The following is a 25,166-nucleotide window of genomic DNA, read 5'->3' on the forward strand; positions in this document are numbered from 1 at the left end:
CAAATTATTTCAGAGGAAGGTGAGTCCCTCAAACCAAGTTTTTGGAAACCTGTAACTAACTATTACAACTAATCAACCAATTGCTAAACTATACTATTATGCTTCTCCGGGAAGTGCAGCTTTGGAAGCAGTGTTTGCAGTCACGTAGTAAAAAGCAGCCCAGCCCCAAATATACCATAGGAGAGGGTGGGGTGGGGGAGGCGGCGGGGTTGTGAGCCACAGTTTAGGTGTAATGTTTCATTCAGTACTCTCTCCTCTCTGCAGTTCAACCCAAATTAACGTAACGTGTATTTGCCTCACATATGGAGAAATTCACCTGTCACTGCAGGGTTGTGGAAAATCCCCAGCGCAGCAAATCCAAAAAGGGACTCAACGGGATGATGAGCAGCTGAAAAAAAAAAAAAAAAAGAGACCTGCATATGAGTGTGTACATGTGTGATGGGGATGGGGGGACAAATGCTCACCCCACCCCCAGTGCAGCTGGACTCTGCCTCAACTCCCTGACACCCAGCACATCAGGGTGATTTGTGGGGCAGTGAAGGGGTTGTTGTTGGGCTAATGGGTGCTGCGGAACCACACTAATTCCAATGCCATGGGGACCTCTCCAACAAAACAACTGGGGGGAAAAGGAGGGGCTGGATTTTTCTCAGTCACATAAAGGCACATGAGCCTTGACTCAGGAGAACCTCCCTGTTCCGGATAGCACTAAAACACATGCCCTTCTGAAATGGGGCTATTGTGCTTTACAAAACCAATGAAACACAAGGTGCCTAACAAGATGATCAAGATTCAAATTCCCACAAATGCATCCCAAATACAACCCACTGTATACGTCATATCAGTGGTCCCCAAACTGTGGGGTGTGGAGGAACATTTGGGGGAAGGGAGGAAGCACCACGCAGTCCTGGTCTGCCATCTGCTCTGCTCCAGCCACAGTTCCCTGCCATGGCTCCACTTCCAGTCCTGGTCCCAGGCCTGGCTCCCAGCCATGGCTCCACTTCTGGCCCCGCCACCAGGTGAAGCCCCAGCCTCGGCCCCAGCTCCAGCCGTGCCCCAGCCTCAGGCCCCAATCACAGCCGGGCTGTGGCTCTGCTCCCAACCCCTCTCCGGGCCACAGACCCACCCCCAGCTGTAGCGCCGTCCTCAGCCAATGGCTCCCAGCCCAGCCCCCGCCCCTCTCCTAGCCCAGCCCCCAACCACAGCTGAGGGAGACAGGGGTAAGAAGGGGTGCAAGGTAAAAAGTTTGGGGACCACTGTATTATATCCTGGAACATAACTGGCCAGGTACTTAGTCAGCTGTTATGTAGGAAATCTGCTTCATTATTCATCTTTGAAATTAAAATAAATTGGTTTAATTTATAAGAAAGAAATTATCCACTCCAGAAAGTTAAAGACCACCCTATTTGCACCTAAAAACCCCTCTAATTCCACAACAGTCAAAAATCTGGAAGAAATAAAAACCAGTGTGACAAGATGCAGCCAACAAAAACTTCTCTGTGCTCACAACGTCCCAGTACAGTTTCCACAAGCAAACAGAACTACTGTGCTTTCACAGTGCACATGAAATGCAAGAGAAGCTCCTGACCACACAGACTCCGACTGCACAACACATGTGCAGAATATTCTACTATATGTAGGCACTGCAAATTTGGCAACACTTATTATACAGATGCTATAACAAGCATGCAAAATTAGTTCAACACCATGCACGTAGGGGTGTATGCAACCAAGATGATACTCACATAGCTCTGTGATGAGTGTAGTATAAAAATGCATATAGATTAAGTAAAATAGGTTAGAACGCTCAGGAAACTATGAGCCAAATTTTCCAGAGTTTTGCCTAAGTAAGAATGGCAGAAGGATTGGACAATATAGGAAAAAATTTTGGTAGGCAAAATTAAGTTATTCAATTTGGCCAGGACACAGCTGCTTGTACCCCTGTTCATGTAGGAAGTGGTTTGGGATTTTGCACTTCTAAAGTCCTTTGTGGTGCTCATCCTTTGTTCCCCTCTCAATCTCCAAACTTCCTCTGATACATTCAAGTCTTTGTCTCCTTCCCTCTCTCTTCCTTCAGCTGGCATACAAAGAGTTTCTATTCACTCTCTCCATCAGAAATTTGAGAGAAAAAGCAGCAGTGATCTCATGGACTGTGGCATGCAAGTTTTCAGAATTTCCCCCGTAGCAATTAAATTACTACAGTGCTAATTAAAACTTACTCTTTGAAAAATACTTAGATGAAAGCATTTAAAATGGCAACAGTACAGTACTCCTAAGGCGCTTTGAACCTAACCACCCTAAGCATGGGGGGAGCTATGATGCAGGAGACCACCTCCATTCACTAGGGAACATGTTGTTTTAAAACTGAATATAAGCATCAGATGGAAACCTGTCTAGTTACTTTCTAGCTATATTGGGCAGTCCTGCTGGAACAGTTTTTACTTTATTGAGGGAAAATAAGCTAAGTGAATGGGGAAAATACGGTAAGTGACTGTTCAGCGGAGTTCTGGGGTTCCCTGCCTCATGGATTATATAGGAAGTGTTTCAACATCATTAACAACTGGGTAAAAACGGAAGCAGAACAGCTATGTATTCTATCCCAGATTTATGCCCCGCTCCCCAAGCAAAAATGCTTCAAAGTCAGTTACAGTAGTGGGTCTCTCTCGGCTCATCTCATCTTCAAGTTAGAATCCATTCTATTAGCATTAGGTCCCCAAAGTAACCAACACAATTTGGTTTCATTCTGACAATGGACTCCTAAAGAGTGAGGAGTCATTTGCGTCAAAATAAATCTTGCCGCTATAGTCTAATGTTTATTGAGGTAAATAAATCAGTCAAACTTGTCTAGACATTGTCATTTTCATGATGAATGTTGAATTTCCATTGCAATACATTGTAACATGTTAACTGCATGGTAAGTTTTATTTTATCTACATCAATCTCTTTCTTGTTTGGGTTTTCTCCATGACTTTCCATACTTCGAGAGAGACAGATTCCAGTAAACAGAGCTAGGTACACAGAACTCTGTGAATGTACCTCTATGTCCATCTGCAACATGTGTGCCTGCAGACTGCAATCTTGGGTTCTCCTGGGAATACACTGCCAATCACAAAAGTTTTTCTCCCATATTACATGGTGGTTTTGTAATGTACCAAACACCCACTAGAATCTAAGATAAAACTCTGTTTCTCAACAGGATTCAAACCTAGTTCTCCAGAGAATAAATGCTGCTTTCAAGAATCAACTGTAGCAGCAAACTGATATATTTTCTCAGCTACGTGTAGGAGAGTGCAGCTGAAGAAAGACAACTTTCTACTCTCTCAGCTGCCAGAACGTGCTTGGCTAAGAGTTAAGAATGCCATGCCCAGGAGCAAACTTCTGTATGCGTAAAGCCAAAACATGGGCATGGCAATATGTCATACTTACAAATATCAGACCAGATCATGAGCTTCTTAGTTCCATAAGTAGAGGGGAATCTACACCTGCGGATTGGCTGGGAGAACAATGAAAGAGGGGAAAGCCAGCTTCACAGCCTAATCTCCCTTCCACTGTGGGGTTGGGAGTAGGTGGGCCGGCAGGTCTTTGCTGGCTTCTGAGACAAGACAGTGTAAGTTACTGCAACAGAGTTCACAGTAATTTGTGCTGCTTTCCTTTCCATAGTGTGGAACCCTTCCCCCTTTAGAGGTTGGTTATGACAGGTAGGGAGCTGCAATCAAGCAAGACCCTAGTATGAAGTCTTTTGTGAGAGCCATGCTCTCAAGGGGCTGCATGGATTCTGTCCCTGCTGGGAGAATTCAAGGGAATCTCTGCAAGGAGTAATACCCAAGAAAGGATGACTGGGTCCTCATTCAAGAAAACTTCCACTGAAGTCAATGAAAGTTTGCCTGAGTATCTACTGCAATTCTTGTTCCATCATTTGCTTATTATTGCCCCAAAGTCATATTCTCCAATCACCTGCATGGCACAGACATAGCATCAGTATATAGTGAGCCACCACCATCGCCTCTACAAGAAGAGAGGCCTCACACCCAGTGTGTGAGGGTGTTAGGTATAAAGCTTAGGGGCCAGATTCTGATATCCTTACACATGCTGAGTGGCACCTTACTCTACAAGTGCTCTCATTGACTTCCATGGGACCATTCATTGAGTGAGTTACCATTCAGCATGGTATCAGAATCCGGACCAGAGTCAAAGTCAGCTTGATCTGATCAGAAGATTTGCTACAGTGAGACAAAAGTACATGACATGAGTACTGCATGGTGATGTGATATGGGGCAGAAGCAAGGTGGAAGAAGAGAATCAGCAACCGTGAGCCTGGCATCAGAGGATGTCCTAGGAACAATCTGAACAACATGGGATAAATACTATCGCACGTTAATTCTTCTTATAGCACTGGTAACTTCTAGTGCACGTGACAGGAACACAACAGAAACTGTAAAAAGAACAGGGTAGCATGTGAACTGATCATGCCACATCAGTGAAGGTAGCCATGAAGATAGTCCTCTAAAAGACATGTTTTGAAGACCCATCGTGTTCATCAGGCCCTCAGAGAATGGACTGGACACAGGATTTCCATAGGTTTTTCTGCCTTATTTCATTTCCCTTGTCTCTTTCTTCCTCTGCTACTTGCTCCACTTGGAACCAAGTGCTATATGTTCTGTCAAGAGTATACTATGGTGCAATTGTTCATTACTTGCTCCAACAGAATTTGGCACATCTTTTCCCCTTCACATGGATGTACAAGGAAGGGAGCCAGGAGGCTCTAAATACCACCTCCTCTACCCAGTCTAATTAATAAAAAAAGAATTATGCACCATGGCTGTAGAAAAAACAACTAAATACGATGAACAAATTTAGACAATTTCTCTAGTGCAGCACACACACACACGAAAGTGAATCTAATGCTGTACAAATTTGCAAGAGGATGACAACCACCACCACCACCGGTAATACAGATCAGGCCAAATCCTACAGTCCCTATCAGGCAAGGCTCCCATTGACTTAATAAATGTAGACAAATGAAGCATATTCCAAACTTGTGTACCAGCTAATAGCTCACCACTCTCTCACACATTGTTATATCTTCCCACTAATCAACAGTCTGTTGTAATTCACCTTCCAATTCTTCTGGCTATTGCACATGGCAGCTGATTGTCTGTTTGGCTTTTTCCAGGGTCTTCCAGAGGTGCTTTACATTGGCTTGCTCTCTTACTTGTTGCTTTATTCTGTCTTTCCATTTGGTATAAGGCATGTTTCCAAGCTTTCAGATGCAGATTTCAGAGATTGCTGCAGGGCTCTATTCGATTGCCTGAACAAGTTAGGTGCCAATATAAATGGTATTTTAAACTTTTAGCTCTGCACATTTAACAGGAGCAAATTTGCAATAGCATACAAAATTGTTCAGTTTTCCAAAGCCTTTCTCCATCCAGCCTTGCAACCTTCTTCACCTCATCTCCCTGGTTTGGGCTAGCACCCTCTTCTCAATCATTATGATTGGTGTCTTTCCTTTATTTACAGGGCATTTTTAAGCAGTTTTCATTTTCTGGATATTCTTGGCTCCACACAACATACTGGATGCATGCTCGTCATGGGGCAGGTTTTTCCACTGGTTTCAAAAAAAAGAGCCAGTCACTGCAATTTTCTTAGGATTCGGGTACTCTCTTGATCCTGGAAGTAATCTGGGTTGATTTTTGTGATCTAATTTCAATACAGGCTTTTCTTACAAGGGAAGGGGGAAGAGTAGCTGGCATTATGGAAGAAACAGCCTCATGGCCAGATTGCTTTCCAGTAGAAAAGCTCACAGAAGTGGTATCAGAGAAGAGGAGCATTCTGGGAGATTTTTCTGCATGGTCTTCCCCCTAGTGAGAGAAAGCAGGGGGGGGATGTAGATTTGCAGACTGAGCCTTCTCCAACCTCACTCATCTCTGTTTCTGTGTGTGGAAAGGGGACTCCCTTCAGCAAAGAATCAGAGGCCTATTGACCCCACTGATAGTGTAGACTCTGTAGGAGCTGCCTTCCCTTCGACTGGACTGTTCCTTATGATCGCACAGAGCAACCCTGGATGGGCTCTAAAGGAAGGTTATAGAGCTCCCTAGCTGTGTAATCTCTGGCTCTCCACGTGGAAAGCTGAGCACAACACAGGTGATGAAGTTGGATAGTCTCCTCCCTTGCTCCACCCTCTTGCATCTCCAGCTCTCTCCTCAAATCTCCATGGCCATCCACATCAGACCAGGAAGGGCAAGATGGGCTAGAGTCCTGATACCCACCCCTTCCTCATGGAAAGGGTAAGATGACCCAGCCTTGCCACCTAACATCCACAACCTCCGTAATCTAGGAGTCAGTTTGTCGTCTCTTCTCCCAAATATGTTTACTAGACTGGGCAGGGAGGGAAGGAAATTATTTCATTATTCCCAGGCACAACCCTCCCCCCCTCCAAGAAAACAAACTACAAGTACACAAGGACTGAAGACAAAGCATTATCCACAGCAGATGAAACAGATCTATCAGGATGTATTATGTTAATTATAAGTTTTCCATGTCTTTCGTGAGTCTCCAATTGCACCCAAACAACCTGTTCCCCCTCTCAGACTGGTGACAATAATGCTTCCACAACGGGATTATTATAAACACTAATTAACATCTTTTAGCTAAGAGCAAAAATTATTATTTTAATGGAGGACAAAACTAGAACATTTGGTTAGAATGTTCTCAAAGAAATGTTAATTACCACTGACTTTAAACAAGTGGAAATCAAAGCCCACCATTTGTGGAGTGCTTTGAAAAGTTCTAATGCCAAAATAAAATGTGCTGGAAAGAAATCTTCAGTTTTCTTCATGAATGAAAAGTGAAATCCCTGTAACTGAAGCCTGAATCTATCATCCCCTTACTCAGTCTCCAACTGCAGATGTAATCCACCAATCAAAACGGCTCCTACACAAGCTTTCCATAAAAGACAATAGAATTAATTTTGTTTGCTGGATACAGAAATGTGAGAAGATGCAAGCCTTGCTATTTCGTCTAAATTTCTATCATTCACAAACAATATTACCAGATGTAGCTACTAGAAGTTACTCTCACAGTTCCTCCCCATCTTCTATCTGGTATTTATTTTTCAGTGAACTGCAGTGATTGTCAAAAGCTGTCAAAGAGAAGTTGAAGAGTTGCTACATGGCTCGCTGTGCTGAAAATTAATTTGTTCTTGGGCTAATGGATTCAGCATGGGGCCAAGGGACAAGTTCTCTCTCCGTTTCCTGCTGTGCTATAGATCAGTTGGGTAAAGATGGGCAAGTTATCTAGGCCCAAATCTTCAAAAGGCATTTAGGTGCCTAACTCCCATTTTAATCAATCAATGGCAGTTAGTTCCCTAAATGCCTTGGAGGATCTGGGCCCTAACCTCTCTGTGTCTCAATAGCCCCATTTTAGAGCTGGAGGAACGAATCTTTAGTGGCAACAATTTTCAAGTTGTTTGATTTGAAATGCTTTAAGAGGTCCTGATTTTCAGAGAACACTGAGCACCTGTTCTCTGAAAACCAGGCCCCTTTAAAATGTCTCAAGTTAGTTACCCACAATTGTGGCATCCACAGTTACATGTCCATTTTGAAAATCTTGGCCATTGATCTTTGTGAAGTGCTTTGACATCTTTAGGTGAAAATATTTCATATGGGAAACACTTCATATGGGAAAATATTTCATGTTATTTATATCCTAATTATTTTTACCTCAGACCCTAATATTTGGAGATAAACAGCCATTTCCCACCCCTATCCCCTCAGAACTCAATATCCTGCTGTATGCCTTACATCTAGGTTACTCTATGTATTGTAGATTTGTATTATCGACCATTCACCTGCTTAGTTGTATAAATCTAGCTGCTTGTTCCATTCCAATTGATCTCAGTCAAAATCTACTGCACTGCCCAACTCACTGAGTTCCCCAGTGAATCACCATTATTAATCATGGGCAGCCATTAATCACCCATGGCTCTCACCACATCCCTTCTCTGCATCATAGTCTGTTCCTTCAACCTCTTGCACCATCTCTTGTTCCCTTGAACCTTCCCCTTCTGTTCCCACCACATCTGTCTTTTCCTCTCCCCCTTCCCTTCTCAGTCTCCCACACTCACAAATCCATAACCCACATGCACACTACTCTCCCTGCTTCTCATCTCCAGTGACATCTGCCCCAGTTCCAGCTCTCCCTTTATCCCACCCTTTCCAACTCCCACACTCTTCCTTGTCACCACCTTTGTTCCACTGGACTCTCTGACGCATATCTATCCCCCCTGTCCCTCCTCCATTTCTTCTACTCTCTCTGGAATGTTTGCTCCATGTATGAAAAGACCACTACCATCTGTGACCCCTTCATCTTCTCACACGCACGGAAGCCTGGCTCCTGGACTCTTTCCACTGACCTCAGTGGGTTTTGGACAAGGCCCAAAATGTCTGAGATGTATCCTCAATTTGGATGATTAATTCCTCTGGACAAGGACAGTGTCTTTTCCTGTCTGTTATTCAGCATCAGCTACTAACACACAGTAATTACAAATATAGGGTTTGTTCTCATCTTCAATATTTATGGACAAATTCTGCCCTTGGATGCATGCGGCTCCAAGTTTTATAATGAGTTTGCGGTTTCGTACCATGTTTACCCTACAAACCAGAATGGTGTTAGAAGATCTAGGCTCGTTTCCTTTTCAGGTTATACATTACATTTTTTTCATTACCACATGAAGCTGTTGTGGTCTTTTTCATAAATAATATGTGATTTATAATCATGCATGGAATTTTGCTTTGAAGTTTGTTTATTAACAAGTACAAGTGAACCACACTAACAAAGCTAAGAGTCTGATCTCATTAACAGCTATTACCAGGCATAGGTGAACTCATTGGACTTCAGTGGGACTGTTCACATGCTTAAAGGTAGTCATGTTGTTAAGCACCTTGGTGAATTAGGGCCAGGGAAGCAAGTAAGCATATACAATGATAGAAATGTAGGGCTAGAAGGGACTCAAGAGATCATCTAAACCATCCCCCCATTCTGAGATGGGACCAAGCATACCTAGACCATCCCTGACAGGTGTTTGTCCAACCTGTTCTTAAAAACCTCCCGTGATGGGTACAGCACAACCTCCCTTGGAAGCCTGCTCCAGAGATTAAACTACCCTTATAGTTAGTCTTTTCTCAAGACTAAACATGCCCACATTATTTAACCTTTCCTCATAGCTCAGGTTTCTAAGTCTTATTACTTTTGTTGCTCTCCTCTGGATTCTCTAATTTGTCCACATCTTTCTTAAAGTATCGTGCCCAAACTGAACACAGCTCTCCAGCAGAGGTCTCAACAGTGCTGAGTAGAGCAAGGACAATTACGATCTGTGTCTTACATATGACACTCCTGTTTATATTTTTTGCAACTGCATAGAAATTGTTAGCTCATATTCAATTTGCAATCCACTATACCCCCAGATCTTCTTCAGCAGTACTACTGCCTAGCCAGCTATTCCCCATTTTATAGTTAGGAAGGAAAAATCAAATGCACAAGTGTAGCACTTTGTACCTGTCTTTATTGAATTTCATCGTGACAAACTGGAGAACTGATCTGAAATCAACAAGATTATTTTGAATTCTAATCCTGTCTTCCAAAGTGCTTGCAACCCCTCCCAGCGTGGTGTCACCTGCAAGTGTTATAAGCATACTCTCTACTCCACCATCCAAGTTATTAATGAAAATATGCACTAGTACCAGACCTAGGACAGACACCAGTGGGAACCCTAAAGATATATCCCTCCAGTTTGACAGTGAGCCATTGATAACTACACTTAGAGTATGGCCTGTCAACCAGTTGTGCACCCACTGTAACATACCAGGGTACAATCCAGTCTAATGAGCAGTTGTGTCACCCCACCCTACAATTTTGGGTGCCTTACAATGCTTTGCTGAAGTAACTCCCAACTGGGCTGCTCACAAACAAACAGCCTTCCAGCATGTAAGCCAGCCACACCCTGAATGTCTGTGTCTGACTGCAGACTGCCAGCCATGCTTGGGGTCACCAAGTATAACCAAGGCTGGTGAGAGCCAGAGTGTAACCCAACACACCCCCACACTGAGATTTTCCTCCAGAAATGTATGTCCTGTATGGCCCAGCCCCCTCCTGAACAGTACAAAATATTTTAAGTCTATTAGCCCTTAAAGGGAATATCTCAAATAGTTATTCAGACACTTCAATTTAAACACACTGGATTAGATAAAATAGTAAAACAAGTTTTAACTACCAAGAGATAGATTTTAAGTGAGTACAAATAAGGAGGCATAAAACTCAGAAATGGTTACAAGAAAAATGAAGATAAAAAACATTTACTAATGCCTAATTTAACAACCTATATCAGATTCAAGCCAAGTTTTTCACCACCTGCTTTTAGCAGTCCTACTGACCAAACTCCCTCAGTCTGGGCCCCTCCTTCAAAGTCCCAAGGATTATTTCCTTTTTCTCTTCAAGGGCAGTGAATGCAACAGGCTGGGAGAGGGAGGGGGTGCCTTGTGGGGTTTTTCCCTCCTTTTTATAGTTTCAGTCCCACTCTTGAAAACCATTTCCAGCTGGGCACTAGGTGTCAAAGAGTCTATGTGGAAGGATATTTTCTGCTGGATTTTTCACCTGTTTGAACTTCCTTTGTCTTCCCTTCCTGCTTGAAGACTCTGTTTACTGCTTAAATACAAATTAAGCAGAGCAGGCATACCTTTGTTTAGGACAGACCTAGCTTCTATTTGGGCAGGGCTGTGGAGTTTGGAACATGTGTTAATAACATCATACAGGGAACTCTTATAACTTTACATACAACGTTGCCATACATATTTTATCAGGATAATACTGACTAGCAAATTATGAGTTTTCAAATTATACCATACAAGACATGCCTTGTACAAAAATTATTACAATAGTGTCTAGGGTGTGAACACAGGGTTGTATTCTGTCACACCCACCTTACAGCAATTTCCTCTAGACCACATTTCGTTACTTTGCTTATGAGAATGTCATGGGGCAGTGCTAAAGTCTTACTAAAATCAAGATCTATCACGTGCTTATGTCCTTCCCTAGTCAGAACACCACACAGCACATGTTTAACTTTAAGCACATGCTTAAGTCCCATTGACTTCAGTGGGCCTTAAACCATGTGGATAAGGGCTGTCCTGAATGGGGATACTTTCCTGAATCAGAATCTTAAGCCAAGTAGTAAGTGTCCTCAGATCTGACCCCAAGTTTGTAACAAACTTAAAATTCATAATCAAAAGGCAGTGTTAAGATAGCCATTTATTTTATCTTTTTTCTTAAATTGCTCACATAACACCAAGATCATCAAAAGTCAGAATTAGAGAACAGTAAAGGAAGGGTCTATTTACTTTTTGCCTTTCACAAGTAAACTTGATTCTCTCCCACCCTTCCCCCCCCCTTATTTTTACTGTTGACTTTCACTTTCTGGTTCTTATACACTAGCATAATGCTATTCTGCCTGAGTTTCCCAGCACAGTATGAACAAGACAGTTACCTTTCCCATAACTGGTGTTCTTTGAGATGTGTTGCTCATGTCTATTCCACAATAGGTGTGCGTGCTCGTCGCATGCACCAGTGCCGGAAGTTTTTCCCCTAGCAGTATCCGTAGGGGGGGAGCGCCCCTGCGACCCCTGGAGTGGCACCTGCCTGGCACAGTATAAGGGATGCTGCATGCTCCCCCCACCCTCAGTGCCTTCTTGCCAGACAACTCCGACAGAGGGGAAGGAGAGCAGGATGTGGAATGGACATGAACAACACATCTCGAAGAACACCAGTTACGGAAAGGTAACTGTCTTTTCTTCTTCGAGTGATTACTCATGTGTATTCCACAACAGGTGATTCCAAGCTATATCTGTTGGAGGTGGGCAGGAGTTCACAAGTTCCCAGGACAGAGGACAGCCATGCCGAACCCGGTGTCATCTCTGGTTTAGGGGACGATCACATAGTGCGAGGTGAACGTGTGAACCAAAGACCACGTAGCGGCCCTACAAATGTCCTGGATGGGGATGTGGGACACGAAGGCAACCGACGAGGCCTACACCCGAGTCAAGTGTGCCCTCACAATGGGTGATGGGTGGACACCCGCCAGCTCATAGCAGAAGCGGATGCACAAAGTGATCCGATTGGAAAGCCTCTGAGTGGAAATCGGCTGGTCCCTCGCTTGTTCAGCCAAGGCGGCGAACAGTTGCAAGGACTTTCTGAACAGCTTGGTCCACTTGAGGTAGAAAGCCAGAGCCTGCCACACATCAAGCATGTGGAGATGGCGCTCCTCACTGGACACGTGAGGTTTGGGGCAGAGGACCGGTAGAAAAATGTCCTGACCCATGTGGTAGGCGGAGACCACCTTCGGGAGGAACGCTGGGTGTGAGCAAAGCTGGACCTTGTCCTTATGAAAGGCGGCTTAGGTCCCACTGTGGGACCAGGGGTCTAGAATACGGAAAAAGACGGTCCAAACCCTTAAGGAACCGGCCAGTCATAGCATGGGAAAATACCATGTGCCTTTGCACCGGCCGATTGAAGGCTGATATGGCTGCCAGGTGCACCTTGACTGATAAGGGCGCCAGGCCCTGAACCCTCAGGTGGAGGAGGTAATCAAGGATAAGCTGGATCAGGGTGGCCACCAGGGAGACACCCTGGTCCACCACCCACCTAGAGAACCGGGACCACTTCGCCAAATAAGCGTGGCGAGTGGAGGGCCGTCTACTTTTGAGGAGGACGCGCTGAACCTGCTCTGAGCACGTCCTTTCCTCTCCGCCTAACCACTGAGCAGCCACGCTGTGAGGTGAAACGCTGCTAGGTTGGGATGGAGGAGGCGGCCCTGGTCCTGAGAGAACTGGTCTGCTGCCAGGCCTGTGAGGGTCCCATACCAATGCTGCCTGGGCCACGCCGGAGCAATCAAGAAGACCCGGGCCTTGTCCGTCTTTATTTTCTCCAGGACCCTGCTGATTAGAGAGAATGGGGAAAGGTGTAGAAAAGCCAGCCTGACCAGGACAGGAGAAAGGCATCGGAGATACCGCCCCTCCCCAGGTCCCCCCTGGAGCAGAACTGGGGGTATCACCGGTTTTGCTGAGTCGCGAATAGGTCCACCTGGGGAGTTCCCCACCTTCGGAAGAGCTGGTGGGCCACTTCCGAGTTAAGGGAACCACTCATGTTGCGAGGAAAAGTCCCTGCTCGAGCGATCTGCCCTCTCATTCCAGGTGGAAGGCCTTCAGGTGGATGTTGTGGGCTATACAGAAATTCCACAGCCTGAGGGCTTCGTGGCAAAGGGTAGAGGATCGGGCCCCACCTTGCCTGTTGATATAGAACATTGAGGCTGTGTTGTCCATGAGGACCCTGACTACCTTGCCCTCCAGGTGCGAGCGGAAGGCCATGCACGCCAACTGCACCGCCCTGAGCTCCTTGACGTTTATATGTAGGGTCAAATCTTGAGCCAACCACAGGCCTTGGGTCTGAAAGTTCCCCACATGGGCCCCCCAATGCACATCCAATGCATCGGACACCAGGTCCAATGACGGGGCCCTGTCCCTGAATGGGACCCCTTGGAGCATGTTGTTTGGGCGGACTACCACTGTAGGGAGGTGATCACAGAGTCCAGCATGGTGAGGACCTTGTCCATCCTGTCCAGGGCCTGGGAGAACTTCAGGGCCAACCACTGAGGGGCCTCATCCTGGATCTGGCATGATGGACCACATATGTGCACACTGACATGTGACCCAAGAGTTGCAGGCAAACCTTGGCTGTTGTCACCAGGAACCATGTGACCGAGTCGATGAGACCTTTCAGGATCTTGAATCTGTCTGATAACACTGCATCCAGGAGCGCCCAAATAAATTCTATGCATTGGACCCGGAATAACGTGGACTTGGTGTTGTTTACCAACAGGCCCAAGACGGTGCACATGGACAGGAGGAGCGCCACGAGATCCCTCACCTGCGACTGGGAGGTGCCCTTGAGAAGCCAATCATCCAGATAGGGAAATATCTGGACCCTGCACCATCTGAGGTAGGCCGCTATCACTTACATGCATTTTGTAAACACCCTGGGGGCAGTGGACAGACCAAACAGGAGTACCGTGAATTGGTAATGATTCTGTCCCACCACAAAACAGAGGAAACGCCTGTGCCCCTCGAATATGTGGATGTTCTGTAGATCGAGGGCAGCGTACCAGTCCCCAGGATCCAGGGAGGGGATGATGGAGGCCAGGGAGACCATGCAGAACTTGAGTTTCACCATGTACTGGTTCAGACCTTGCAGGTCCAGGATGGGCCTGAGCCCCCCTTTGGCCTTCAGGATAAGAAAATAACGGGAGTAATACCTTTTGCCCATGAACTCCTTGGGCACCGCCTCTAACACTCCTAGTCCTGGGAGCCGCCCCACCTCCTGCTTGAGCAGAGCTTTGTGTGAGAGGTCCCCCAAGAAGGATGGGGGTAGGGGATGGTTAGGTGGGGAGGAAGTAAACTGGGTGGGGTAACCACGGGAGATGGTGTTGAGGACCCATCGGTCCGAGGTTAGCCGCGACCATTCCAGGAGGAAAGCACACAACCAGTTGGAGAAGGGTAGCTTTATTGGGGGTGGATCCCTGGTGAGGATTGGCAGGGTGCCCCCAAGCATCCCGTCAAAAATGCCTTTTCCCTGCCTGATTGCCCTTGGAGGGCCCAGACTGGAGGGCAGGCTGAGACTGCCTCTGAGGGCGTCTCTTATAGTCCAGCTGCTTCTTACGGGCGACCTCATACTTCGGGAGGGTGGCCTGAGTGGGAGTCTGCTGCGGCTTGAACTTAGGTTTTGCCGGAGCAGGGACATAGAGGCCCAGAGTCTGGAGGGTCGTGCAGGAGTCTTTCATGCCATGCAGCCTTGAATCTGTTTCCTCCACAAACAGAGCCTTCCCAAACGGGAGATCCTGCATGGAAGACTGCACCTCACTGGACAGCCCAGAGAGCAGGAGCCATGACGCCTGTTTCATGGACACCATGGAGGCAATTGATCATGCGGCTGTGTCTGCAGCATCTGATGCTGCCTGCAGGGACGCCCTAGCGGCCGCTGCCCCTTCCTTCACTAGTGCCCTGAACTCCTTCCTATCATGCTCCTGGAGGGAGGCCTCAAACTTGGACAGGGAGCCCCACAGATTGAATTCATACCGACCCAGGAGAGCCTGATGGTTTGCCACTTGTAACTGGAAGATCGAAGACGAATAAATTTTTCTTCTGAAAGAGTCCAGTCTCCGAAAGTCTTTGTTCTTTGGGGTCAGGGCTGGCTGACCCTGCCATTTCCTGTGGTTGACCGACTCGACCACCAGGGAGTTGGGCACCAGGTGGGTATACAGGTACTCTTCAGTGGGTACAAAGTACTTGCGTTCGGCCTCATTGGCCCCCTTCTCTATAAAGGCGGGTGTTTGCCACAGGGCATTTCAAATGTTAGCCAGCCCTTCATGGAGAGGCAAGGCCACCCTGCCCGGTGCTGACGGGGACAACACATTAAACAGGGAGTCTGAGGGCTCCTCCATCTCCTCTGCTTGGAGATGGAGGCTTGGTGCCACTCTCTTTAAGAGCTCTTGGTGGGCCCTGAAGTCCTCCTGCGGTGCAGAGAGGTCGGGGCCGCAATCACTTCCTCCGGGCAGGGCGAGGAGACCGGTGCAGTGCTCTGGGATTGTGGAATACGCATGAGCAATCACTCGAAGAAGAAAGGTGAGTGAAGGAACGGACCTAAGATAAACTAAATAAAAATAGTTGGGTTTTATGGAATTTTTTGGAAAAAATGTAATAAAAACCTTCTCTTTTTATACTAGGCCAAATACAGATGCTGGTGCAGAGCCAGAATCTTAGATCTTGCCATGATAATTAGATACTTCAAAGCTTTACTCCTTCTGTAAATATATATACAGACTGACTCCCACTAACCTCAAATGAAAAAGATCATTTCAATAAATATTTTACTTTATGGAGGAATATATGTAGCTAAATAACGAGAATGCTCCTTTCTCTTTGTCCACATCTTGTTTTTGTTGAACGAATAAGCCATATAGTAAATTAAGGCTGATTTTCATTAAAATTAACAATACTCCAAGCATGCTATGGACTAGTGAAGGCAAATTGTTTGAATTTGATAGTCTCCATATAAAATGTTCAAACTTTTTGACAGTGTTTTTTCCCTTTGATCAGAGGTTGCTTTCCTTCTATTTTCCAGTAAAAGAAAATTATAAACATAAGAGGAATTAAGGAAGAGAAAATAAACCATTAATACAAGAAAACAAGAAAGAACTAATATACAGTGCATCCACACTAATTCCACATAGTGATGCTGAACCAGACTATAGAGGAAATAAAACGAATATGACAGAAATAAATTATGTGCTGGAGTCCCTGGAGAGAGAAATTGCCCTATCTATTAAAAAAGAAAAATGCAGTTGGATGGGAAACAGAGTCAGATCTCGATAGAAATAAACCTGAGTGATTATGGCTAAAATGCATCTTTCATTAGGTCACAGAAATGCCACCTCAGGACATTATAGTTAAATTCTGTGTGTCCCCTGCCTTTTCAGCTTGCAATTTCCCTGGAATTTTCCCCACTGAAGAGGCAAGATTTGCCCTCCAGCCACCTAAACTGGAAGATCTCCTAAAATCTGCCAGTAGGAAGGGACACCCCTGTGCACAACCCTTCTGCTACTGAGCCACACCCTCTGGTTCCCTCCCCTACCCCACAAGATTTTTCACACTTATGTAGTGCAGCCACAGGTTCAGATCCAGTGGGCACAATGTTCAAGGGGGGAGGAGGGGAGAAAGGAGGTTTACAAAACTTTAAATGAACATGAAACATACATTCTTTCCACAATCATATCTAAAAAACAACTAACTGAGACAAGAGTTTAGACATTGTGACCTTAAATAATCCAAGTACAGAGAGGATGATACACTGGACCAAACTGTGGACACAGACATGCTCAGGGAAGTTGTGGAATCTCCATCACTGGAGATTTTTAAGAGCGGGGTTAGACAAACACCTGTCAGGGATGGTCTAGATAATCTTTAGTCCTGCCATGAGTGCAGGGGACTGGACTAGATGACCTCTCCAGGTCCCTTCCAGTCCTGTGATTCTAGAACACACTCTGGCTCTGGAAACACAGCAGGTTTAAGGGAAAAATTGTGGTGACAAAGTTGTGCCATTGTACCTACCCGCCATTTGAGGAATAAACCCCAAACCAAGTGCCCTCAACCACCCAAGAAGTGTTGGCTGTCCACTAGATCAGCACTCAGTGAAGTGGATTGTTGAACCTGCAGCTGGGAGCATGCCTCCCAGCCCAGGTAGAAAGACTTACATGAGCTTGCTCACGCTAGTGTGCTAAAAATAGCAGTGTGGATGTCGCAGCACCAGCCTGCCCAGACCCCATGGGTCCACGCTTGGGTGGCTAGCCCATTCCATTACCTGTCCTGCAACCATCACACTGCTACTTTTTGTGCACTAGCGTAAGCAGAGATAGAGCATCTTGTTCTACCCGGGCTGGGAAGCATGCTCCCAGCTGCAGTGTAGACATACTCAGAGGTGCGTCTGAAAATCCAGGTCAGTCCTGAATTGGGTAGAGATATCAGAAAGGGAAGAAGGATGGTCCAGTAGTGAAGGGCAATAGCTCAAGATTCAGGAGATTCAAGATTCAATTCCCTGTGCCACCAGAGACTTTCTGTGTAACCTTGAGCAACTCGGTCTTTCTGCACCTCAGTCCCCATATGCAACATGGGGACAGCAGTACTTCCCTACTTCACAGGGTTATTATAAGGATACTTCAGTCATGGAAACCATAAGATCAGGAACCACCATATTCTTTTTTGGGACTTATGCTCCCCACAGCTCAGTAGGTAAGAGGGAGACCAATGTACATGGAATGTAATTGGGGTACAAGGAGAGGAAAAGCAGCCACACAGCAGCCCTACAACTATGCCCCCATCTAGCCCTTCGGGGGCTCCAATGTAGATGTCCTGCTCTGTTCAGCCAGAGAGGCATAAGTTGAGGGAAGGGTGGGAAATCTAGGGCATCCTACAAAGTACATGCCCCTCCGAAGGCCGTTTAAGTTACAGTACCAAAAAGGGTTATAGAAGAACAGCCTCTCAATGTTAGTTCCCCATCCTAAGCTTTTCCCAAACTGTGGAGGGTCTGTGGAAGGTAGTTGGTGGGGCAGTGACAAAAAGCTATACTCATACTGCAGGGGAGGAAGGACCAGGGGCACTATCCCAGGGGCAAGCGGTAGGAGCATGGACAGACTGAGACCATCAGAAACTGCCCTCATTTATGCAACTCTCCTCCTTCCACTCAACCTATTGCCCAAGCCCTCTCTTCTGATGTTAGTCCCACCTTCTGGTCAAAAATAGCTGCGTGGCTGCGAGGACTGATACTTCCCTCTCCCACATGCTTTTATGGCCAAAGAGGACCACGGCCCCTTAATACCTATTTGATAATAAATACAGCTGTTCTTATTTTCTAGGAACTATGTTGTTACAGGCTGAGCACCATCTTCCATGTCCTAGTCTTCCATTTCTTAAAAACACACCCATTTGGGATCCACCTGACAAAAATGCACTTATGTTTAAAATGACGACACCCCATTCTGAAGAACATAAATAGCACCTGGGACCAGGGACCATCTTTTTGTTCTGTGTTTGTACAGGACCTAGCACAGTGAGATCCTTGCCCATAGTTAGGGCTCCTAGATGCTATGGTAGCACAAATAATACGTGTCACCTGGTCAAATACAGCAATGTGCTTCCACCACAGCAGTGCACAAAACCTGTTTTGCCTTCTGAGGCGAATTTCAAATCGTTTGAATCTACCCTGTTTACTTTACACAAATCCTGTTTCTTCCTTACAGATGGATACGATCTGTCAGAGACCTGGAACATTTTATCCCATAGCAAAACTTGTTTAATGTACCATCTGTTCTTCCTGCAAGGGCACACTAATGCCAGAAATTATTTAACATTCCATATATTCAGAGTATATATTGGCTAGTTTATTGTGAAAGTGGAGTAAGGATACTTTGGAGCCTAACAATAGACATTTTACTGGCATTTTCCTTAAAAAACAAATAGTATCCAATATGTATTAACACACAACGTTAAGCAGCAAAAATACACCATGATCTGGACCATCTTCCGTCATAATGGGCTTGACCCTGTTGCCATCAAAGTCAATGGAAAGGCTTTCCACTAACTCCAGTGGGATTTACACTATCCCACTCCACTGGCACAGATTTATTGGACCAAGTTCAGCTCTCATATATACCTTGGTGTTTATCTAGAGTAACTCCTCTGACAAAGTCACCCTATTGTAACAGAGCAGAATTTGGCCCTGTAGATTAAGCTGATCAATTTTTTTTTTTACTACATTCTAATGTACGCTACTTGTTATATTAATTTCACACACCCCGTTTTATACACACACACACACACACTAAATATCAGAACACACCATTCACAACATCTGAAAGAAAGCACTAGCCTGTAATTCAGAAATGGACCTTAACTTGTATCCATTGCTGAACTGTTTAGGTTGCAAAATGATCAGCTACCTTCACAAATGTTAGGAGATACAGAGATTTACCAGTAATAGGATTAAATCAGCAATTCTGTTACTAACCCAAATATTTCGAGTTAGAATTAAAACTGCCTTTCATTTGCCATCTATACAACAGTGATACATTATACAAAGACAGAAGAAATATCAAAAGAAGAAAAAAATAGATGACCCTTTAAAAAAAAACGAAAACAAAAACAAAAAACACACCCACCAAAAAGTAAGTTTAGTTATGGAAATCTGACTCATGTTGCAGGATTCCTAGGGACAAACAGTGATCTCGATGAACATGCAAACTCCAGTTAGGGGCATTAATGAGAGTGGAGTGAGCTACGTTCCACATGCCACAGTGAAAATGTAATCCTCAACAACCAAAGACTGCCATGTATTATATCACTGCATGTAAAAAAGCTAGTCAAGGAAACTACTGACAGATCACCAGCTAATAGCCTGATCTAGTGATAACTATTAGTATCAGAGGTTGAGTCACTTCAAGGTTTCTATAAAGTCATTTTTAAGTAAAGCAGGACAAGTACATATACTATTGGATTACTCCATTCCCATTATATTTCAGAGAAAATTCCATGTTCCTATGAGAAATTCATTGTAGCAGAGAAAATTTAACCAAACACTTACTATTCCCACAAAAAATACAGACATTTTTCATCACATCAGATACTTGGTTCTGGGGGCGGGTGGGGGGGAGCGTGGAGGAGAGAAAAACACAACTTGTGAAGTGGTAAATGTGTCAAAAATCTAAAATTACTTGGAGGTATTCTGCAGTACAATCATCCTTTATGCTTATATAGCTCAGCTCATATGGCTTACATTCAGCCTGTCACACTGAATCATGACTACTTCTTGACTTGCATTAAACAAAAACAAACTTAATTTCCACTTCAGTATGTGAGATAAAATCCTCTCAGAATTCACAGTCAAAAAGGCCAGAAGCAGTGTTAGAAATAATTGTTTTTCTGAGACATTCACTTGTGAGGAACGGAAAAAAATAGCTCACTTGAGTTCTGACTAAAATACAAACCACACACATTTTGTTTATGAAGTATTTTGCAGAAAACTCTACTGCAAAGAGCTTTGTTCATGTGCAGTGCAGCCATAGCTTGTAGTTAATACACTGCTAAAAGAACACATAGTAAACACTTCTAAGTCTGCTGAAGTCTTTACTGTATCAAGCAAACAGAGGACATTTAACAAGAGCTTTAAAACTGTGATTAACATTTAGAAAGTAAATTTGGAGAACAAAGTCAGTACAAAGTTAAGGGATAACACAGTAAGGTATAATCTCTACTACAAGCAAAACAGATAACATAAAGCAAAACTAAAGCTTAAAGCCAAGTTATTTCATACCAGTCACAATAAATTCACTACAAGCATCTAGTTAACCATGATTTCTGCTAACCTGTAGATGTGCAGGACTGTAGATGCAGTTAAATTTTCCTATAACCTTTTGTCTGCAGTCATGTTACTAGTGCTCTGTTTCCAAGTGTTTCTTACACTCACAAGTTCCCTTTCCCAGCTCTGTCCTAGGAACTGCCCAGATTTTGTGGTGTAATCTGAGCAGGGAAGTACCATGTGCCTATGATATGGTTAATTCACTTCTTACCCCCTGTGATGTGTAAGGAAACAGCTTAGAGTTTCAAAGGACTGTTCTCTGTCCTGTCAATCCAGGTATAATGAAAGGCAGGACTTTTGTATCTGGCAGTTTAGACTTTCATTTGGCATCTCGAAGTCAGAAACCGATATTACGACTAACTACAATCATTTGAATATAAAACTTCCCCAGGGCCTGATTCTTCAATCCTGCCATATGCAAAACTCCCACTGACTTCTCTAGGAGGTCCACATACAGGGACTTGCAGGATCAGTCTGGAAGAAACTAACCCTTATTAGCAGCTAACTTATTGCTCCAGGGGAGAGTAAATGTGACAATTATCAACTTGGCCAACACCAAGGACTGAACTGGGGACCCTAAGTTACCAGCACAAGCCTTTACAGCTTGAGATAAAAATCTAGGCTCTATAGGAGGGAGCTTAAACAGACTCACGTCCATTGCGTATGGGACAGACAGGAAAACATCCAACACACACTGACAAGTTGGTTACACCAGAGCAGGAGTGCCCCAGTGCTGGAAGCGTGATGCCTGTGGACGCTGGATGGAGCATGCTGAGCAAGGCAGCAGCGCTCTTCCCAGTGCTGCCCAGTGCAGTGTGCGCCCAAAAGCACTCTTTGGTGGTGTGTGCAGGGGAGGAAGCACAGCACATCTCCCCTCCCACCTCCACACCCAGTGTTCTATCTTAGGCTTTTGAACTATCTGAATGCCTGGAGTGCAAGCCGCCGGGTTGCCAACGTAAAGACAGTGATAATTTCACCCTCAATAGTGATCTTTGGCCTTTTGACTCCAACAGCACCCTTAGCCCTTCGGTGGCACTGTAATTCCTTTTGCATCAGTTGACCAAAAGCCTGTGCATTTTGGAAGTAAAAGCAAAATGGAGCCATACTGCCAATGGACTCCTCAAACGCTGGCAACATTCTAGCTGAGAAATCGGGTCACCTTCTGCTGGCTGTTGACATTTTTCTATTACATTTCTTTTTTGTATTTGATTCTCTTTGTATTGAAATAGTCAAAAATCAAGTATAAATGATTCAGTGCCAGTAGAGCAGCATTACGGAGAGGTGGAAGTAGCTCTTTCTGACCATGTACCTCTTTAAGGGTGAGGCCATACCTCGGTATATAGGTACACCTATATACATTGGGAAGATAGCATACCTCAGTATATAGGCAACGATGAGGAGGGAAGAACTACATGAGAAATGGCTCAAGGAAAAAAACCTGCTTCATCAGCCCCATCTAAACGAAGAAGGTGGTGCCTGGGACTATCCCAGCCACAAATGACAGATGTTGCAAATCACACATTGTTTATCCCCTGGTACCACCACCAAGTACGCAGGAGGGAAAGTGGGAGCATGCTGTGCAGTAGCTTTACCCCTCTTCAGTGTCTCTAGAAAACTCCATGTTGATGCATTCGCTTACCGCTTTGTCACTGAGTGGGAGGATACAGTCGTAAGACATCCTTTTGTCTCTTTACATTAAAAATCTGGGACCACATTCACTGCTATGTTCCAGTAGTTTTGTTCCACTCCAGCAATGTAAAGGAGTCCGAAACCCAATTTAACTGGTCAGATGAACTGGATTGATGGCTGCTTCACATTGCCCGTGGGGCACAAAGTAGGAACAGCAGATCGGTAAAACTGGTACTCCAGAATAACTCCTCCTTGCCATCTAATCCCACCAACAACGATGGTCATAATCAGCACACACCTAAAGCCCATATAATTTTAAGAAAAATGCTCATTTGATGCCGCTGTGCTTTTAGATACATAATCTAGATTTCCTGAAAAGAGTAAGAACTAGAAACAGATGATCTCGTTGCTCCAGACAGACTTTTGCAAGAAAACAGCATGTAAAGTAATCCACTGTCAATATCACTTGGACCCTGCCACTCCCCAATTGCTCATACATTTTCAAGTAAATTACACAAGCAAAGCAAAGAGGATACAACCCTATCTGGCAATAATTCATGAGCAAAGGGGTGGAGGCTTCCATTTGCTTCCCAGCCAGGCTAAGATCATGAGACATGGAGAGAAAGCTATATCATCTTTGAAATGCTCACCAAGGAACAGCTGCAACACAAGATTAAAGGAGAGCAACAGTTAGGAATCATGGAGGAAGGAGAATCTGAGACATCAAGGCAACAGAACAAACAGGAAATACAAACACTCTGAGAACAATAACTCTTGGTCAGAAAAGTGCAAAGCAAAGCAATTTATGACAAGGGATTTGCTTACTTTTAATTTTTTTGTCATTAATTTTTTAATGGACCTTGGTGGTAACACCTGCTTTTTATAAGATATTTTGAAGCTCCATATAAGTAACATATGAACTCACTTCCCTTCTGCCCAGATCCACATACTTTTGCCTACTGGGAGAAACCAATTTGTTCTAAAGTGAAGGCACTAGTTCTGTGTGACTGGAGATCCTCCAGTTGATTAATTAACCAGCTTATTTGTGCTGTTCAGAAACAGTTGTGTGAGCTTAACTGGAACAATTTTTTTTTTTTAATAAAACCTCAATTGTAGAAACCCTTCATAATGGATTTAAAAGTTATATTACCATTCAAGAATTCTTATCTTGCTCAGTCATAATAATTATACGCTACAAAGCAACAACAACAAAAAAGGAGCAGACAGAGGGATTTCAGTGCTTAGGAATAATTACAAATAGACATCTCTAAAAACAAAAGTCCATTTTTAATCTACATTTCAGGAAAAGCAACTTGCTACTCTACCAACATGCCTCAGTCTTGCTTAGAAGAGACCAGCAAGGCGCAAGGAAATCAATGATTTCTGTGATGTAAATGCTTGTTTAAGAACTTAACTGAAGCCACCAGTATATGTCTCAAATTGCCAAGCAGCCATCACACAATAATCACTTTTAGCCACTGGATTGCTCTGTGTCTCAGTGCTCTAGAAGGATCCAGATTTTGTAACCAATAACCTAAACTGTGGAGTGCCCCAGTGTCAAGGAGTTCACGGTTTACTTGGAGAGCCACATCCTCTCTGACACAGAAAGGATTTAATTTCTTCTGTGCTAGACAATGTTAATGGCACAATACTCCCCTTCACTGTTGCACATACCAGGTACATCTTCCTTTACCATTCATTTACATAGCGGTTCTCTATTATACTGTTGCTGGAGCACACTTCTCTTCTGGCAGCAGAGGGGATTAAATACATTTATCATGATTATTTATATACATCTTGATATTGCCTGAAGGCCCCAGTCAGGATCAGGACCCACCATTCTAAGCACTCGACAAACTGAAATAGACGTGATCCCTGCTCTGAATGGCTGAAAGTCTAAATAGATTCTTAGAGCCAATTTCAGACTTGGTATTTGTGAGTACAACTCCCTGGGGACTTTTGCTGGCCTACAGCATTAAGAGCCAAGTTCAGACACGGTGAAGACCTTACAGCTTGTTCCCTGCTAACCTCAGGTTACATTTTTGCTGTAGTTCCAGGACAGAGTTTAAATCAATAAGCTGTTGAGCATGAGATAGGATGGTGATCAGACTATCTAGAAAACTCACACTTAAGAATTCAAAAATGCTTAATTTTATTAGCCATTTGAGCCAGGCTAGAATTTGGTGAAATTATGATTCATACCTTGTACTTCTGTAGTACCTCTCATCTAACAACCTCAAAGCAGTGTATGAACAACTAATGAATTTTCACATTAACTCTGTGAGTAACTAAGAGATACTTAGGGATTCTCCAAAATGAAGTCAGTTCTTGGGTGAAAATCAGCAGCTATTTAACTAATTTCACAGAAGTAAAAAACAAAAACACAATGAGCTGAAAGTGCCAGAAAAATGTAGTTGGAAAGTAATTGCCTTGGTCCATATCACGCCAACACACTATGACCCATACTTGGAACTTGGCCATCATATTGGAGTTAACACACCATCAAACAAGCGACTTGTGAGGCCCTTCATGGA

The 25,166-nt window shown here is 44.4% G+C and overlaps 1 protein-coding gene across 6 annotated transcripts in view; it reads right to left on the minus strand.

The window, feature by feature from the left end:
- FBLN2 (fibulin 2) overlaps positions 1 to 25,166 on the minus strand; it is a 190,902-nt gene that overhangs the window by 152,234 nt on the left and 13,502 nt on the right. The window contains exons 1-2 of one of the 6 annotated variants that reach the window (XM_048858462.2): positions 21,011 to 21,133; positions 317 to 388 (exon numbers count right to left, since the gene is read on the minus strand). The exons of 3 other annotated variants lie outside the window; for them this stretch is intronic. The gene's annotated coding sequence lies outside the window, so the exon portion shown is untranslated. Of the gene's footprint in view, positions 1 to 316; positions 389 to 21,010; positions 21,134 to 25,166 lie in introns of those variants that run through there. 2 more of the 6 variants (XM_048858464.2, XM_048858463.2) reach the window with 2 other exon arrangements.

This window comes from Caretta caretta, chromosome 7 (assembly GCF_965140235.1).
Source record: "Caretta caretta isolate rCarCar2 chromosome 7, rCarCar1.hap1, whole genome shotgun sequence".
Taxonomy (NCBI): Eukaryota; Metazoa; Chordata; order Testudines; family Cheloniidae; genus Caretta; species Caretta caretta.